Below are 20,734 nucleotides of genomic sequence, written 5' to 3' on the forward strand. Positions count from 1 at the left end.
CTCAAATTCATTTTTTTTGACAGTTCTTTACAGAGATACTTCCTCATGATCACATTCAATCACAGTTTGTAGTAACCAAACACAGGCCACAGACATTTTCACCTATATTGTGTTGGAGACTTGGATTGTATTGCAAATTTGACTCAGTATTATCAACATGAAATGCTTGGTTGGACATATCAGGCCATTAAAGAGTCCCTGAGGTCTTCTATTTCACAGATTCTCAAATATATAGCTCTGGCTGAGTACTGGATTATGCTGTGATCATGGCTTAGTAAGTTTACTAATTTTATATGAACTCTCAATGCTGTGCTTAGTGACATGACACAAGATAGGTGTCTTTTATGATTTTTTTTCTGTTTTTTTTTTTTTTTTTTGCTTACTCTTAACCCAGGCTAATTTATTATTTTCTATTGTGCTCGGCAAGTCATTGCTAAGCTTTCTTAAATAATAAATAGGTAGTCAATATGAAGGTCTTTAAATAGTATGTTTGCCATCAAGGAACACATAATTCAGTTGGAGAAAGTATATGTATATATACTTAATATATATTATATATTTATATATTTATTTTATATATAGTATTTACATATATATATATAAACAATTGCACATTTGATGGGGAACAATGGGGAACAATCTTTAAGATTTAGGACCTTTGTGAAGGAACCACAGCTTGAGTCTTAAAAAATTGGATTGGATTTGAATTGGAGGAGAGGAGCAAGGAGGGTATTCCAGTAATGGAAACTGCATGAACATGTGGGAAACAAGAACGAAGGTGATGCTGCTGTGGAAAAATGAGAACAGTGAAGAGGAAGGTTCATGTTGGAGAGCAGAGAGGAATGATTTGTAGGAGTGAGATGGGGCTAGCTAGTGAGAGCTGTTGGATGGAGGCTAGGCAAAGACGTTTCACCTTCATACGACAGATTGTGGTTCTTGAGAAAGATAAAAATAGTATTTTAAGAAAATTGTATCATGTGTATTCACAGGATGGATTAGAATGGACAAGACATGAGGTAGGGATATTGCTTAACAGGCCTTGTGAAATGCTTGGTAAACTCAAATGCACGATGCAAAAGCTTACAAATGTGAAGGAGAACCAGAAACAGAATAAACTCCTCTGGAATGTAGAAGGCAGAGTGAGTTTAAGAGATTTAAGAAGAAGAATCAAAGTAAGTTAGAGGGACCTCTCAGACTAACAGCTAAACTCCACGTCCAGTCTAGTCCTGGCTGCTAATAGATAGTGGGTACGCACAATAACTTGTCATGTCTAAAAAAAAAGTGAAATAAGTATATGAAATAATTATTCAGTTAATTCACAATTTAAAGACCTTCATATTGACTACCTATTTATTATTTCAGAAAGCTTAGCAATGACTTACCAAGCACAATAGAAAATAATAAATTAGCCTGGGTTAAGAGTAGGCAAAACAAACAAACAAATCATAAAGGACTGGATACAAGATGGAACCATAAATAAGGTTAATCATTCAAACTATAATGAGTCATGCATTTGATATGGGTTTGAGCCAGCAATTTAGCTTTAAACTTTCTGGCAGCTAATGTCAAAGGGAAGAACTTGGCAATTAAACAAACCAGTGTCATCAGATAAAACCATATGGATTGCTAGATGGAATTCTAAGTAATCTTGGTTCTAAAGTTAGCAAGATAACCTCCCATTATATGTATTTCAGGTGAAAGCTATTTTTCTGTGCCACAAGACTTTCTTTCTCTCTCTCTCTCTCTTTTTCTCTACACCTTCCCCACCTCTCGACATACACTCTATGCACAGATACATGGAGAAAAGTACTAGAACTAATAGTAATTAAAGGATAACTCATGTCCAACTTTGGCTATATTGGTGAGTTTTGATGGATAATTCAATACTTCTCCTCTTCACACACACACACAAAAATCCCAGAAAATATTCCCTTAAGATACAAATACATAATTGATTGTTATAAACTTATGTCTTGTGTTGGACTTGATAAAATTAAGGATTTATAAGTAACAGGGTGGGTAGGAAAATAGTGAGGGAAAAAGAAAATGGGATTTTTTTTTTTATACTTTTTCTATGATCTGAAAATTTATCATAAGCCGGTATTTGACCTTGATCATAACAGGGCTCCACCATGAAGTTTAACTGAATCTGTTCCAAGAAGTTATCTAAATTTGGCAGGCAGATAATGTTGCATACCTAAGGAAAGATTAGAAAAATCACGTAAGTCAAATGTGAAGGAGATCAAGTACCAGTTGAAATAACATTTAGAAATAAGAACGCAATGTTATTTGTAGTAAAATACCATGGGTTGCTTAATTAGGTACTGTGGTCTTAGAAAAGTGAAGCGTTTATGTGAAAACCCATGCCAAGTGAGTTCCCAAAATGAGAAAGAGCTCATTAAAGTATACTCTTCCTGTGCTGTATTTCTGTCATAATGATAATCAAGGACTTCACAACAGACCCTGGTGGATTTTTGCTTTTATAGGCAAAGCCACTACAAAGTCTTAGAATGTTTTCATTTTTGTTACATCCTAGCTACTGGTTCCAAAGAACTCTGTCTCTCCAGTCAAAAAAAGTCAAATTACAGCTTATACAGTAGAAAGAACGTTGGGACACCCCTCAACACATCCAAGCAGAGATGTGCAATGAATGAATAGTTGTACATTTTGGTCTGAAGCTCAAGAGTCAAATGAAGATAAAAGATGGATGAATATAAATAATTATAACAATAACAACAACAGCTGCTATGGAAAGAGTACTGATTACATGCCAGTCACGATGCTAAAAGTTGTAATATGTTGTTTTTTAAATTCTGTCAGTATCTTCTTGTTTAACTTGGGGAATCTCAGAGAAGCTAAATGATTATACATAAAGAAAATGGATTTCATTACTTAGAGGGAAAGTATATAGAGTCCATTGAAAAGCTCATAACTGTAAGTAACAGGAAGGTAAGCTCAAACTTTGTAATTTATTGATTCACATAATTGAAATGTCCAAAATAGAGTATGTCCAGTTGAAATTTAGCCTAAAACTGAACAGTGTCTCATAAGAACCAACTTCCATCAATCCCTGCTCTGCCTTCCACAGATCTGTTCTGATTTACTAGTTTAAATCCTATGCTTACTCTGTCCCCGGTTAATTTGGGAGGAACATGATGTACTAACTCACTTATACCTGACTTCACATGTGTCCTTGTGAAACAGCCACTGTAGCCAGGAAAGAGGATGAGATTATGCTTACTGATGAAGGCCTAGAAAGACCTATTCTTGCTTCTTTGGTATGGGCACCAATCCTATTCAAACTTTAGAACTGGGAAAAGTTGAGTTCTTTGGGGAAGAGAAGGGACCTGTTGGAGAGACAAATAGCAATATTCCCAAGCAGAGAAAGAGGATCAAAGATGGAATTCTGGGAAGGCACCATGTTTAAGGGACAGGCTAAAGAAGCCATGCCATTAAAATGAGAATGAGAAAGAAGGTTTGAAGGAAGGGGAAAGCTAGGGAAAAGTAATGTCTCAGACACCAAAGAAAGAATGAGTTTCATGAGGGCATTTGAGACTAATTATGTAAAATTCCCTCAGAAAAGTCAATTTGATTTAGTTCTTAGGAAGTAAGTCGTTACTAAACTTTTCCAAAGCTATTTTAGATGAGTGGAAATAAGGATTTACTTTAATATGACCATAAAATTTCACTCATTTCACTCGCTATTTTACAATTTTCTCTTGAAACATTCTAAATTCTTTTTTTTTTCCTTTAAAGGAAGAAATATGGAAAGTCAGCTCCCAGGCATATTGGTATGGTCTTCATTGTGGAGGGTCCTCTGACTTTCTATACTGTAGAGGAGGTCTTTGTGATGCCTCTGGACCGTCTGACCCCACCCTCGAGGCCTTAGAAGGCACACAGACCAAGGCTACACACTTACTATACACAGAGCATTCCCTCCAGGAATAAATCCAAATTGTTATCTACTGAATGGGATGATTCACTGCAACTGAAGATAGATCATTGCTTTGTAGATAGGTGTGGGGAGGTCCAACAGACCTGAGTTTGGGTTTGACTTCTGATTCCAGCCTTGTGAACTTGACCAAATTACTACATCCTTCTGAAGCTCAGCTTCCTGACAATAAAATGGGAAAATTACTACTCTCTTGAAAAGTGTTCATAATGTCGCATAAAACAATTATATGTATACTAACTAGCATAACACATATTTGTTCAATAAATGGCAGTTATAAAGTCTCCTATGTGGCATCTTTCTAGTTGCTATTGCTGTCCGCTACAAGTAGAAGGCAGTATGAATAGTGGTTAAGTGCCAAGAATGGAGATCAAGTTGCCCAGGTTTGAATTCCACAACCATTTTTTTTAAAGATTTTATTTATTTGAGGGGCGCCTGGGTGGCTCAGTTGGTTGAGCGACTGCCTTCAGCTCAGGTCATGATCCTGGACTCCCTGGATCGAGTCCTGCATCGGGCTCCCTGCTCGGCAGGGAGTCTGCTTTTCCCTCTGACCCTCCCCCCTCTCATGTGCTCTCTCTCATTCTCTCTCTCTCAAATAAATAAATAAAATCTTTTAAAAAAAAGATTTTATTTATTTGAGAGAGACAGATAGTGACAGAGATAGCGAGAGAGAACACAAGCAGGGAGGAGAGGAAGAAGCAGGCTTCCCAGCTGAGCAGAGAGCCTGATGCAGGACTCGATCCCAGGACTCTGAGATCATGACCTGAGTGGAAGGCAGACGCTTAACTGACTGAGCCACCCAGGCGTCCCTCCACATCCATTTTTTTAAAATTGTGTATCCTTGGGCAACTCTACCTCAGTCCCCTCATCCAGAGGCTAATGGTAATAATAGTACTTTCTCAAAAGATTGTGAGGAAAATTAGGACATGATAGATATATAATTGTTAGGCCTGCCCCTGATCCTCGGTAATGAGCAGTACATATTAGTTTAAATTACTATTGTAGAAGGTGATACTGGGAAGATTTGCCAATGAATTGACTATCTCCTAGTGTTCCACTTCCCAGGGCATTTTGTATTACCTGACCTCATTCTCGTTGAGAATGCAGGTGAGTTTCTCTTTGGTTATCCTGGGCCACAATCTCAACGAGGAACGTGGGATGTCCTGGATGGTCCACACTCACCTTTGTGCCCAGCACTTGACGTGCATTGTCGTTGGGAGAGCGGTAGTCACATCACAGCGCAGGTGTGAAAAAGTAATCATGACATCTTGTAACCCTCCAGATCTAGATGAGATTTAGTTGGAGCTCCATTGTACACTCCCTGGAATTTTTAATCCCATCTCAGAAGGGGCAGAGTTTTGTATTCTCATGGTCAGTTCTGATGTGGAGCTTTTTGCTTTTTCTGAAGTTGTTCAGGAATATCAAGTCTTGCTTTCTCAGACTCTTATCGGTTCTGTAATGGTTTTCTCAGAAATGTGGTTCCCTCCTTGAATGTCAGAAAAGAAGAAAAGAGAGAGGGAAGGATGATAGGAGATTGAGAGAGAGATTAAGAAAACACAGAGCATTTAAGTGTGTAGTAAAAGTCCCCAAAAATGGGAGAACAAAAGAGAGTAATATATGGCAATAATTTTTAAACTTTCTAATTAAACACTAGATATTTCTTTTGTTTAAAGTCCTCATATGAAGGGAATTTTTTCACACACTATTTTGCCTTTCAATGTATATTAGCCTCAAACCATCTAGCTGATTTCTCTCATGTCCCTCTTTCTCTTATTTCTTTTGTCTTTTGCAAATTTATCCTATTTATTTCTCTCTTATTGATCTCTCTTATTCTCTCTCTTTCTTTGACTTCTACCAACATATACCCTTAGGTTTGCTCTTTCTCCAATGTGGCTTACTTATCAAAGGGTTTGCTGAACAAATGTTTCATCTTGTTACCTATGAGCAACACTTAGTAAAGTTCTGGCATATAACATTAGTGACTTTAATTCATTTAATAATAATGGAGGTAGTAATTATCATTATTATGATTTTACCAAGGGTCAAGGCACTAGTTATGGGAGGGATATGTGGTTGCAAAGCATCATTCTATTGCTTACTTAGGTAGGAACTTTGGGCTGGTTATTTAACCTCCTTATTCTCATATTCCTCATTCATAAAATGAGGAATAAAATTAGTATCTACCTCAGAGAGTTGTTATATGGATTACAGTAGAAGATATGTAATTGGCTTAGCACTATGTCTGAAAATACTTCATATCCAATGTTTGTTCATTACTATTGCTCATGAAATACATATTAGTTCAAACCCTGTCAAATCCTGAAACACTTACCATCAGGTATACCCATGGCTTTCTTTCCCAACCTACTCCTGAATGACTCATACAGTGGTCCGCAAAGGGGAGTTTTTTCACCAGTAAATTTACTGGGATATAGGAAAAATATTAAGGAATTATACATCTACATGTTATATACACATAAACATATATATATACATGTGTATGCCTGTATATTATATATTATATCTAATATCTATATATCTTATTTCTTCTTAGTCTCAGACACATAATATCCTAACATATATTGTATATCGTATATTGTATATCGTAATCTATAAATTTATATCTTATATCTTCTTTTAAATGTCTATATTTAAATATACTTTAAAATGGCATAATATATTAATACATGTAAATAATTTATAAGTAGACAAAATATACCTATATTAGAAGTGTGATGGAGTTTTTTTTTTTTTTTTTGAGAGAGCGAGAGAGCACATGAGCCAGTGCAATAGGAGGGGGAGGGCAGAGGGAGATGGAAAGAGAGAACCTTAAGCAGGATCCACGCCCAGCGTAGAGCCCAATGTAGGGCTTGATCACACAACCCTGAGATCATGACCTGAGCCGAAATCAAGCGTCAGACACCTAACTGACTGAGCCAGCCAGGCACCCCAGAAGTGTGATGGAGATTTTTATTGATAGGGAATGAAATGAAAAAAATGTTTAGAAATCAATTTACAACTTTCTTGACACAATAACATTTAATTTGCTGTAAGATACTAATTTGCCAACTGCTAGCCAAACTGGTAGGAAGAATGGCAATTGATATCTGGTACAAGAGAGTCCTAGCATGAACTATTAGTTAAGCGTTATAGGTATCTAAGGTGAAAGGCTTGTGTAATAATAATTACTATAACAGATAATATATATTAAGTGCTTATCATGCATCAGACGTTGGGTAAGCACTTTGCATATGTTAACTTCATTTAAACTGCATAAATACCTGTGGTTACTACTAAAATTTGTACTTTACAGATGAGGAAAAAAGTCCTTGCACAGAGTTACAAAACTAGTAAATAGTAAAGTCAGAGTTTGTACTCACGCATCTAGCCATTCCAGGTGTTATAACAGTAACAGTCTGGGTCTAGTAATTCTCTATCACACTTGACCAAATCCAATTTTTAAAATCTGTTTACAGATTGAATCTTATTTGACCCTCACAGCAAACCTTTGAGTTATAATGAGCCCTTTTTATAGATAGCACCATTTCATAGAAGTTGATGTGCTGAAAGCAGGGTCCCCCTAGATCACTGGTCTGCAGTTTCTTTGTGTAATATTCTTTCTAATATATAACCGTTGCTCTCAGGGAAAGCCCGAAATCGGCAGAGTTGAAGGATCAGAGATTTGATGGATTTGTCTGATGCTTACACTTGAATTCCAAATGTCAATATGTGTCTGTCATACCTTTTGTTTCTGATCAGAAGTTATTTTTTAATGAAGTCTAAATTCTAGGAATTATATGACTTCAAATTACTTGTGAAATGCGAATTGTCTTTCTTCTGGCCATGGCCTTTACCTTTCATCAAGTTATAACATGTTGGTTAAAGAAACAATTAACAACCAGCTCTTTTTTCTAAAGCATAAGCAGCGGATGGGTTTACTACACTTCGTCGCTGACTAATACCCTCATTCATTTCTAAGCTCTGGCAAAAACACAAACCTTTTCTATACCTTTGTTAATAGCCACACTGCAAAAGAAGCAGACATCTTATAAATAAATGTGATGGTGGGTACAGACATACACATATATCTTGCCATGATTTCACAGTAATGATCTCCTGTTAAGTAGGAAGCACAAAAGGGAAGAATAATTCCTTATATTTTCTGTAATTTCTTAGAGAGATGTGTAAAACATTTTGAAAATTCCCCTGTTCCATGCTTTATGAGCAGCAGAAGTAAAGTGAACAATTGCTTGCTTCATTCAAGTCTTAAAACTTCTCCATCCAAAATAGTGATGTGATGAAATAACTTGTTTTTAGCTTGAATGATTAGGAAAATTGCATGAGTACTCCACAGTGCAGATTAGACCACAGTGTGTAAATATTCTTTATAGCATATGCCCTGCCTTTCTAGTATCTAGAGCACAGATTGGCAAACTTGTTCTGAAAATGAACAGAGAGGAAATATTTGGGGCTCTGCGGGCCATAAGGCTTTGTTGCCCTAATTAACTCTCATTGTAGCAGGAAAGCATCTAATAAGACAATGGTGAATGAGTGGGCAGGGCTTTGTTCCAGTAACGCCGTATTTATAAAGCAGGCAAATCAAAGGAGTGTTAAATTTGGCCGGAGGGCCATAATTGGCTAATCCCTGATCTAGAACTACTGGCACCAAAAAACCTTCATCACCAGTAATTTAGAATATAGAGATTACATATACATATAACATGTCTATACATATAAGTGTGTATGGTTTTAATAATATCTCTGAAGATAGAAGTCTTATTTAAATCTCAAAAAAAAAAAATAGTGAACTGAAATCCTTCTGAACTGTTTCTCATTTTTAAGTTAATTCTCTCATTTAGAAGTCACATCAGTGTCATGAGGCTGGAAGGGCTGCCATTATTATTCATGTGCTTTCATTTGTAAAAGATGAAACTAAGGCCCTAGCTAATTGGTAGAATTTGAACCAGGTCTTCCAAAACCCAATGATGGGTCTTTCTTCTCTGGATGATTTGAAATATATCAATTGTAGCAAATTTTGACCTCACTCAAATAAGTTTATGCCTAGATTTTACAATGTTACCTTTTAGGAAATATGGATACCAGGCACACCTAAATCAGGAATCTGAGTAGCATGTAATTAAATTTATATTAGTTTATATTTCCTAACAAATGGAGTTCAAAGATTTTGTTTACAGCATCATCAATATGGACTTTATTATATCTGTGTCTGGAAGATCAACACCCCTGCTCGCATACCAGACAAGCACTGGGCTCTTACAGCATTAATTCAAAGCTTTCTTTATATTTTGTATTGGTCAATGGGAGGCCACAAACTGCGTTAGGGGGTAGGAACTAAAAAAGAGCTGAATTACTCTGAAGAGGAAAATAGAAGGTTTTTTTTTAAGAGATGGAGTGGGGGAAGGGCGGAGGGCGAGAGAATCTTAAGCAGGCTCTATGTCTGGTGCAGAGCCCAACGTGGGGCTCTATTTCATGACCCTGAGATCATGAACTGAGCCAAAATCAAGACTCTGGACGCTTAACCAACTGAGCCAACCAGGGGCCCCAGGAGAATTTTTATTCGATTAGTTGGCTGATCGATTTGGCTCCAGCAGAGAAAAAGAGAGAGGAGAGGGAGGGGAGGGCAAAGGAGTGGAGAGGAGGAGAGAGAATGAATAACCAAAGTATAAAATGGCAACAAAGCAAAACAAAAACAACCACTTTAAGAACAGGGATGGCTAATATTCAGTTTCAAGTTGTTTTCATTGTGGTGATGTTAACATCTCCCCACCTCTATCTTCCCCAAAGCTTTGGTGATGTTAACATCTCCCCGCCTCTATCTTCCCCAAAGCTTTAGAAAGTCTGCCCCACATGACAGCCTCTAGTGCAAGTTTATGTGTACGTAAATCAAGGAAAGAAAGCAGTTTTCCTCTCCGGTGGTGCTGTCTGTGGACAGGAAAGAAAAACCCACACTTGGATTAAATGGCTATTCTCTGAGAACAAATCACTGGGCCTTCCAAGTTGGAGGGGGCCCTCAATAATCAACTTGCCACCCAGTGGTTTATTGATCTTTGAGCAACTGTGCTATTCCGGAGGCCACCCTGAGTAAGGCTGTATTGCAACCACGCTCCTTTTTTGTCTTCCACTCATATACCAACTTGACTCATCTTTAAACAGAGCTTGGTCCTGCTTATGCTCAATCCTGAGCTAAAAACTTCTACCATATAATGGATTTCTGCTGGAACTACTGGGTGGCTTTATGATTTGGTCAGTCCAACAGAAGCCAGTTCATGATGGGAAGTTCTGTTGAGGGTTTCCTTTGCTGTGCAGAAGCTTTTTATTTTGATATCGTCCCAATAGTTATTTTTGTTTTCGTTTCCCTTGCCTCAGTTTAGAAAAATGTTGCTAAGGCTGATGTCAAAGAAATTACCGCCTGTGCTCTCTTCTAGGAGTTTTATGGTTTCGGGCCTCACACTGAGGTCTTATCCGTTTTGAGTTTATTTTTGTTGAGGGTGCAAGAAAGTGGTCCAGTGTCATTCTTGTACATGTAGCTGTCCAGTTTTCCCAGCACCATTTATTGAAGAGACTGTCTTTTCTCCATTGTATATTCTTGCCTCTTTTGTCATAGATTAACTGACCATAAAAGCATGGGTTTATTTCTGGGCTCTCTATTCTGTTCCATTGATCTATCTGTCTATTTTTGCACCAGTACTATACGGTTTCAATTACTACAGCTTTGTAATACATCTTGAAATCTGAGACTGTGATACCTCCCGCTTTGTTCTTTCTCAAGATCGCTTTGGCTATTCGGGGTCTTTTGTGGTTCCATACACATTTTAGTATTATTCTTCCTAGTTCTGTGAAAAATGTTGTTGGTGTTTTGATAGGAATTGCATTGAATCTGTAGATCGCTTTGAGTCATGTGGACATTTTAACAAAAATATGGTCACTTGGACTCTGAGGCCAAGCCTTGTGTCTCTACCAGAGTCCAGACCCAGCAATCTACTCACTGATTCTCCCACTGGGATCTGACATAAATGCATCAGTGCATCTTTTTCCACAACAACATCTCCAATACCACCGATTATGGCAGATCATGTGATCCAAATGGCTGGTCAGCTTGCACTGCAGCTTGATCTGCTGCAGAACCCTTTCCTTCTCTGGGTCCCAATCAAAGATGACATCCTTTCATAACACCCAATACAGAGTCCAGACCAGTATTCCTGGGTGCAAAATGAGTTGTCTCCAGAAAAAGAGAGACTTCCAGAAATTAGAATTCTTTGTGAAAGAGGATGCAAGATGCATAATTTATCTTTTACTTTAAGGAAATATCATGATACATCCCTGATTTCTGGTCTCCTAAAATGTTTCCCTAAAACATTGATGTGGCAGATCTCTCAATATTCATAAGATTAGTGTACTCGCCTCCGCAGTGTTTACGTCTTAAAGATTTTTGCATGTTAGTCACCTCTAGCTTATTCTGGTCAAACAGCATGATGCCAAAGATGTACTAGAGTAGTATGATATTCTGCAGGTCTGCATAGCTCAGATTTCTTCACTATATTACGACAGAAAGAAAGAAAGGTAACATAACCTTGGGCTAAAACTGTTGAATATATTGTCATCTACTTATTGTGAAAGTCAACTGTTTCTGATCTTTCATCCAGTTTCAGTAGAAAGGAACAGTTACTAAATTAATTAATTAATCACAACCATGTATTGAAAACCATACTACATCAATCTATGGTAGAAAAAAAAATACCCAGATTTTATAGGAGCCCAGACTAGCAGATGGAACAGAACTATGAGAAGGATTCTAACTCCTGTTTCTTTAAATCTTATAATGCCTTAATCTCTCTACCATCTCCTCTGGGATGCGATGGTGTTTTTGATTTGCCATCTTGGCCAGGCATGGGAGGCAGTTTCAGAGGTTTTCCACTTGATTTCTCCACTGTGCTAGCAATTACTCCATAGGTCAAGGACCCAGTGCGGGGGTTCCTCCAATTGCCAAGGATGTCAATCACTAGTATACCTCCACGGGTTGAGGACGTGGCCACCAGGTGAGTTCATGAACCTGGTGAACTCTGTAATTCAGACCTGAAGGAACAATCTGATACCTCAGCTCTCTAGGTATCAGTGCCCTTAGGGACACTCTGTTTTACTTACTATCTCCACAACTGTCATTGGTTTAAGACGCCCCGACTGCCACCCTGACCTTGCCATTTGTTATAACAATTATAACATCCTAGTTTCTGGCAATTAAGTCTGTCTCCTAGTTTCTATTGTTTTAGAGCCCCATCATCCCCATGGCTATCAGTGAGCCAAGCTCAGTTCCAGACCACTGCAATAGAGCAAATATTTCAATAAAGCAAGTCAAATGAATTTTTTGGTTTTCTCTATGCATATCAAAGTTATGTTTATATAAAACTTTAGTCTATTAAGTGTGCAATGGCATTATGTCTAAAAAAGCCGTGTACATACCTTAATTAAAATGCTTTATTGCTAAAAAATGCTAACCATCATCTGAGCTTTCAGCAGGTTCTAATTTTTTTGCTGGAGGAAGGTCTTGCCTCAACATTGATGGCTGCTGACTGATCAGGGTGGTGGTTGCCGAAGGTTGAGATGGCTGTGGACAGTTTAAAAAATAAGGCAAGGAAGTTTGCCACATTGATTGACTCTTCCTTTCATTAACAATTTCTCTGTAGCATGAGATGCTGTTCGATAGACTTTGAACCACACTAGAATTCTTTAAAAATTGGAGTCAATCTTCTCAAACCCTGCCACTGCTTTATCAACTAAATTTATGTAATATTCTAAATCTCGTTGTCATTTCAACAATCTTCACAGCATCTTCACCAGGAGTAGATTCCATCTCAAGAAACCATTTTCTTTACTCATCCATTAGAAGCAACTCTTCATTCAAATTTGATCATGAGATGCAGCAATTCAGTCACCTTTTCAGGTTCCACATCTAATTCTAGTTCTTTTGCTATTTCCACCATATTCACAGTTACCTCCTCCACTGAAGTCTTGAAACTCTCAAAGTCCTCCATGAGGGTTGGAACCAACTTCTTCCAAACTCCTGTCAATGTAGATATTTTCATCTCTTCTCACAAATCACAAATATTCATAATGGCATCTAGAATGGTGAACCCTTTCCAGAAGGTTTCAATTTACTTTGCCCAGATCCATCAGACGAATCACTGTCTATGGCAGCTATAGCCTTATGAAATGTATTCCTTATATAACAAGACTCATAAGTTGAAATTACTGCTTGATCTGTGGGCTACAGAATGGATGTTGTGTTAACAGGCAAGAAAACAACTTTAATCTTGCTGTATATCTCTATCAGAGGTCTCGGGTGACCAGGTGCATTGTCAATGAACAGTACTATTTTGAATGGAATCTTTTTTTCTGAACAGTACGTCCTAATAGTGGACTTAAAATATTCAGTAAGCCATGTCATAAACAGATGTGCTGTCATCTAGGCTTTGTTTTTCCATTTATAGAGCACAGGCAGAGGAGATCTGGCATAATTCTTAAAAGCCCTAGGATTTTTGGAATGGTAAATGAGCATTGGCTTCAACATAAAGTCGCCAGCTCCTAACAAGAGAGTCAGCCTGTCCTTTGAAGCTTTGAAGTGAGGCATTGACTTCTCCTCTCTAGCTATGAAAGTCCTAGATGGCATCTTCTTCCAGTATGAAGCTGTGGTGTCTACATCTGTTGTTTAACATAGCCACTTTCATGATTATCTTAGCTAGATCTTCTGGATGACTTGCTGCAGCTTTTACATCAGCACTTGCTGCTTTATCTAGCACTTTTATGTCATGGAGATGGCTTCTTTAAACCTCACAAGAGCCAAACTCTGCTGACTTCAAATTTTTCTTCTGCAGCTTTCTCTCTCAGCCTTTGTAGAAAAGGAGTTAGGGCTTTGCTCTGGATTCGGCTTTGGCTTAAGGGAATGTTGTGGCTGATTTGATCTTCTATCTAGACCACTAAAACTTTCTCCATGTCAGCAATAAGGCTGTTTCGCTTTCTTATCATTCATGCATTCACTGGAGTAGGACTTTTAATTTCCTTTAAGAATTTATCCTTTGCATTCATACCTTGGCTAACTGGTGCAAGAGGCTTAGCTTTTGGCCTACCCTGGCTTTTGACATGCCTTCCTAACTAAGCTTTATCATTTCTACCTTTTGATTAAAAGTGTGGCTTTTCCTTTCACTTGAACACTTGGAGGCCATTGTAGGGTTATTAAATGGCCTCATTTCAATATTGTTGTGTCTCATGGAATAAGGATGCCTGAGGAGAAGGAGATGGAGGAATGGCCAGCCAGTAGAGCAGTCAGAATATACACATTTATCAGTTAAGCTTGCCTTATATGGGGGATTCGTGGTGCCCCAAAACAATTACAATAACAACATCAAAGATCACTGATCACAGATCATCATAATAAATATAATAATAATGAAAAAGTTGGAAATACTGCAAGAAATACCTAAATAGGACACAGAGACATGAAGTGAGCAAATGCCGTTGGGAAAATGGTGTCTATGGACTTGTTTGATGCAAGGTTGCCAAAAACCTTCAATTTGTAAAAAATATAATATCTATGAAACACAATAAAGCAAAGTGCCAAATGAGGTATGCCTGTTTTTGGGTTCATCATGTAGTGCATAGCCCTCTGATTGGCACATAGTAAATAGGTGGTCCACAAAGTTGCATTTCATTCCTTCTCTTGTCCATTTTGTAGGTTCTTTCCCATGGGATGGATGTGGAAACAAGCTTACATAATATGCTCCTTGAATGAGCCTTTAATTCCTGGGAAGGATGGGATGTGAAATCAAACTTACAGAAAGGTTTCATTCAAGATGATTCAGATCTTAAAAATTATTGAAAATGTCATTTTTATCTAAGAAGTAGTACAATTTTTCCTTCACACTCAATGACTATTCCCTGTTATAGAATTTTACAAGTCATGAACTCACAGAACTTCAACTAAATTTATGTTTATGCTTGTGGACCTTGGTATAGATAGGCAGCAACATCTTATTACTAGATAAAACAATGATTAACAAAAACCAAAGTCCAAAAATAAATCTTTACTTGAAGGAAAAATAGCCTCCTATTCTCTTAGCAAAAAATTGCTAAGTAAAATTTTAAAAATTTTAATGAAGTTAAGGTTTTCTTATGAGTTTTTTGTAAGTTTTTGTGTTACAACTTTGTATTTTCAGTAGTAAGACCATTTATTGAGTTATCATTTTTTGAACCTCATCTGTATGCCTGGTATTAATTATCTTATCCATATGACCATAATACTATTCCTAGTATTAATTATCTTAACTACTTTATAGGCATTGCCTTATTTAATCCTCACTATTAGGCTTCAAAGTGTTGTTCCTCTTTTACAGCTAAGAAAACCAAATCTGTTTTCATAGCTTTCTTCAAACTTGTAGTGTGGAGCAGAGCTTGGAAAAGAATCCAGATTTGACAAAAGCCATGATCTGTTTACCATGATACTTTGTCTTCATAAACGTAAATATTTACTTCTGCCTTACAAGGTCATACTAGTTCATTTTTAAAAGACCCCTCCTTCTTTTTTATTTATTTGTTCTTGATTTTATGCCAGATTTGCAAGGTCAGTGGTTGCTCAAGACCAGAACCCTTTAATCAAGTATAAGACCTCTCCTTCTTAGGGAAATAGAGTGTCAGGCATGCAATAAATGGACAGACCACTATGTTTCCTAAAAATTGAATTGTTCCTGTTGAGTAGGAACAGAGTCAGTTGATTCTCATGAATACATCATCTAGAAGCTCCTAAATTTAATACATAGACAAAATCAAACACAAATGTTTTTATTATTAGGTATCCTGAGATGTACTTGTTCTTCTATCTTTCCCTCTTTGACAATGAGGTTGACTTAATTGCCCTGGCAATTGGGGCATTTTCACTCTTTGGTGACTAAAAATAAACACATTAAGAAGTCAAGCTTAACAGAGCATCAAAGCATATCAGTTGCAGTGTGTAGGATTTCCTCCACCTGGGTGAGAATGCTGTGTGGGAGGGTGCTTTTTCACAAAATGTTGGAGGATGGACCCCTTCTCGATCTCAAGCATTTTTCCAGTGGAGACACTGCCAGAGAGTGGGGGCTGGAAACCAGAACATTCTATAACCTCCTGTGATTAGAAACAAAGTACAAATGACTGGCCTAAAAGTTGGCCTGAGGCAGTTGCAAGAAATCAGCTGAGTTTATTCTCACTTTCCAGTGCCCAACTGATTATCCTCTGTAGAGAGGGTGACCATTTGTCTTGGTTTGCATGAGATGGCTTCTTGAACCCATGTTTCTCCTGCAAGGGCACTGATATTATAAGTGTTTTTCCATAAACCCTTCTTTCTAATCTTCTAAAATTTTAAAACATAGTGCACAGCAAGACTGTTTGTAAATGTGCTTTCTTACACATTCTTCCCCAAGTCCTAGTTGTTTTGATATTCCATAACATTTTTGCTTCACGGGGGAACTGAAATAATGCTGATTTGGGAAAGCTTACAACATTTTTAAAATGGGCCATACACTTGCTTATCTAGAGTCCAAAAGTGACAAGAAGTGACTTAGAAGCTATAATGGCTACAAATACCTATAGAATCACAAAACAAAGTTAGCTGCAGCTGACAGATTTCAGCTGAGCTAGAATTTTTACCACATTTACAAGAACATTCCTATCCCTGGGGCGCCTGAGTGGCTCAGTTGGTTAAGCGACTGCCTTCAGCTCAGGTCATGATCCTGGAGTCCCGGGAACGAGTCCCACATCAGGCTCCCTGCTCAGCAGGGAGTCTGCTTCTCCCTCTGACCCTCCTCCCTCTCATGCTCTCTGTCTCTCATTCTCTGTTTCTCAAATAAATAAATAAAATCTTAAAAATAAATAAATAAAAGAAAAAAAAGAACATTCCTATCCCAAGATGCAAAAAGCCCACTTAAAAAGAAAGAACAAAGTGATATAAAATGTACGACGTGATAAATTATATCAGTGCAATGAAACTGGGAGGATTTCCATAATCTAGACATTGTGAATACAGAATAGAGGAAAAAACCAAGAAACTCCCAGTCAGAAATCTGATTTTTGTCTCCCTGGATTAGGAAATAAATATTTACAAGTGAAACCATATTTCTTCCCATATTGTTTCCCTGTTATCTTTGTTCTCTCCAGAATAGTGTTGAAAGTGTCTAGTCCATGTGTTGTAGCATGACAGCTATCTCTAATAGAGATGTGACAGACATCAGTTTTGAAGTTCCTATGATGTGCGAACTCTGTGTATGACACATATCTCTAACATTCACAGCAGTTTGGTGAAAAGGCTCTTATTTCTATTTCAAAGATGAGCGATTGAGTGTCAAAGAAATTAAATAACTTGTTTAAGGTGATAAAATTATAAATGGCTGAGCAAAAATGTAAGTCTAACTCTGGCTCAAACAAATCCTCTGGTCTTCATTACTAATAATAAGACCCTCCACTTATTGACACATACGTACGTATCTATTAATTGACTATCACATTTAAGTTCTTTAAATTACCTGAAAACCATAAGCAGAGCCACCAAGTGCAAGCTTCAATAAAAAGGAGATACAAATGAAATAAAATAAATTCAAGGCTCCCAGCAAAGGAGGTCCCACTAAAAATCTTATATGGGATCTTGTATGGGTATGCTTATAGAATGGCTGCAGAAAGCTACACTGGCAAATTGCACCAACTTATTCTAACATCCCCCTGCCCCATAGCCCATCATGCCTTGTGTATAACTTAGCCACTATCCTGAGTTTTATGGTGAAGAAAGACATAAAGCGCTCTTCATCACTTTTTGGCCTTGATAAAGGTCAAAAAAGTTGGTAATTGACTGTGATGAGATTTGAATTCACTTTTCTGCTTTCAACGTAACATGAAGCATTTCTCACTAATGTAAACAATATTGAAACAGGTACCTGAAAAATCTAAATCTTGATGGGAATTCTTTCTAGGAGGAAGTTTTTTTGTATATCATGAACCAAAATAAAATACAATCCAAGGCCTGGCAACTTAACCTGGTGAGGAAATCAAGTCTTAGGATAGCATTAGAAAGTGTAGAATTAGAATAAAATTTCTAAGAATTATTTCTTAGACTAGAATTCAAAAAGACACACACAAATATTACAAAGAGACTCGGCACTTGAAGAGTGAGTGCCCTCTAACCGGTGTGGATGGACCTCCATATGACCACCTTAAACTCTTATAAAGGAAGACAATGATGTCTTTGATTCATCACTAAGTAAGTGAGAACACAGTCACCCACATCATGGCCCCAACCGTGTCACTGTTGGAAAAACTCTACGTTGTAGTCACCATTGCACATTTTCGCAGTTTTCTCTTGATGTTGCCTTTGAGGCTAGGACACATTTGTTTGTATATTCCCAGGGATAACAAGTGTTCAGGAGATGCAAAAAAGCCATTCAATCATAGTGGTGTCTAGTGGTGGCAAGGGTGGCATGAAGAACCCTGGAATGGATAGGAAATTAGGAACAAAGGTGTTTCCATAGCAACTGATAAAATTACATCAGAACTTGCCAACTATATTCTATTGTTCAAGTGTATTTCCAAAGAGTCTGCATAAATAAAAATCACTTAATATTACAATTAGCTTGAATTCATTTGACATTTTATTGATTGATTGATTAATAAGGTATTGAGAAGATGACAGTATTACAGGACACAAGGGGCCTTGGTTATCACTGCTCTATTTCGCTGGAGATGTGTTGGTTGTCACTGCTCAGATTGACAGGATAGAAAAACCTAGATTTTTCTTCAATACTTTTATATATATAGAGAGAGAGAGAGCACGTGTGTGCATGAGTATGTGTGAATGGGGAGGAAGGGCAGAGGGAGAGGGAGAGAGAGAATCTTAAGGAGGCTCCACGCCCAGCACAGAGGCTAATGTGGCACTTGATCTCATGACCTTGAGATCATGACTTGAGCCAAAATCAAGAGTCGAATGCTTAACCAACTGAACCATCCAGGCACTCCTTCAAGACTTTTTAAAAAAGTCTGTCCATTAAAGCTGGAAAGTGAGTAAGCTGAAAATGTCTTTGTAATATATATACAATAGAATGTTACTCAGCCATAAAAAAGAATGAAATCTTGCCATTTGCAACAACATGGATAGAGCTAGAGTGTATTATGCTAAGCAAATAAGTCAGTCAAAGATTAATACCTTATGATTTCACTCATATGTGCAATTTAAGGAACAAAACAGATGAACATAGGGGAAGGAAGAAAAAAAGAGAGAGAGGGAGGTAAACCATAAGAGACTCTTAAATATAGAGAACAAACTGAAAGTCAACGGAGGGGAGGTGGCTGGAGGATGGGCTAAATGGGTGATGGGTATCAAGGAGGGCACTTGTGATGAGCACTGGGTGTTGTATGTAAGTGATGAATCACCTGAAACCAATGTTACACTATATGTTAACTAACTAGAATTAAAACAAAAATTTGAAACAAAAAATGTCTTTGTAAGAAATAGTACAAACCACATAGATTTTAGAATTATCCAGGTTATACTTGAGTCTAAAACCACTTCTCAGAAGCTGAATGAACTTGCTCTTGACCTTGGACAAAGCACTTGTATGTACTCATCTTTTCCATTTGTAAAGTGGGATTATTGACACTAATTTTTACAGATTTTTATTATTTTTTTAATTTTAAAAAATTTTTAGATTTTTATAGCCATATAGGACCAAAATGATACATGAATGTGTCACACACATAGCAGATTCTGTCCCCTTTTAATACTTATTCAAAAGTTCTATTTCAATGCCTTAAAGCCTGAACCAAACAAGAAATGTTTTTTCCATTACGCTTATTTAGCACTGAGGAGTTGTTCTATTACGGAAGGGTTGCTTGGTACTTAAGGGCAATTACTGAAGGACCTTGATCCTCATGCTCAGTTGCCCTTCCAACTGGATATTCCTTTCAAATGTTCTACTTGTTTACAGTAGATGTGTGATGCCATTAGTCTGTTTTAAATAACATTATTTGCTGGACTTTGAAATTTGCCTCTTAAGGGTTTGAGTCACCATCTCTTCACATTTGTTAAGTATATATAGAATGAGTGAATAAAGTTTTAAACATGGTCACATTTAGCTACAATGAATTTGGGAACTTGATAGGGTGGAATATGAATTTCAGTTTGTGTTCAGAGGTAGATTAATATTTCAGCTTTAAAACAAATCTTGGAAAGTTTTTTCTTAGTTTTTTGTTTTTCCCCTCAGGAAAATAGGAATTAAATGTAGATTATAAAGATGGAATGGACCCCTAGAATTTACATAATTTAGTTTAATTTATGGCGTGTCTGTTATGGGACAGAAATTTCTAGATACTGAGCGTACCTCTGAGAACAAAACAGACAAATCCCTTTAGAAAGTTTTCATTTTAGTGGAGGGATGTCAATATTTAAAATATTCTATAGTGGGGCACCTGGGTGGCCCAGTCGGGTAAGCATCTGACTTTTCATTTTAGCTCTGGTCATGATCTCAGGGTTGAGGGATGGAGCTCCTCATCGGGCTCTTTGCTCAGTGCAGTCTTTCCCTCTGCCTCTGCTCTTCCCTTTGCTTGTGCTCCCTCTCTCTCAAATTAATAAATAAATAAAATCTTTAAAAAAATAAAATATTATATAGTATATTAGTAGAGGATACATTTTTGAAGAAAAAAAATAAAGTGGAGAAGAAAGATCTGGAAGTGGTTGTTTGCAATTTAAATAGGTCA

At 37.3% G+C, this 20,734-nt stretch overlaps 1 pseudogene; it reads right to left on the bottom strand.

Moving 5' to 3' along the window:
- Nucleotides 1-12,461: 12,461 nt before the first annotated feature.
- LOC135362330 (tigger transposable element-derived protein 1-like) lies at nt 12,462-14,190 on the bottom strand (annotated as a pseudogene).
- Between the last annotated feature and the right edge of the window lie 6,544 nt (nt 14,191-20,734).

This window comes from Mirounga angustirostris, unplaced genomic scaffold (genome assembly GCF_029215605.1).
Source record: "Mirounga angustirostris isolate CCGP_5_RB_7025 unplaced genomic scaffold, mMirAng1.0.hap1 SCAF_13, whole genome shotgun sequence".
Lineage (NCBI taxonomy): Eukaryota > Metazoa > Chordata > Mammalia > Carnivora > Phocidae > Mirounga > Mirounga angustirostris.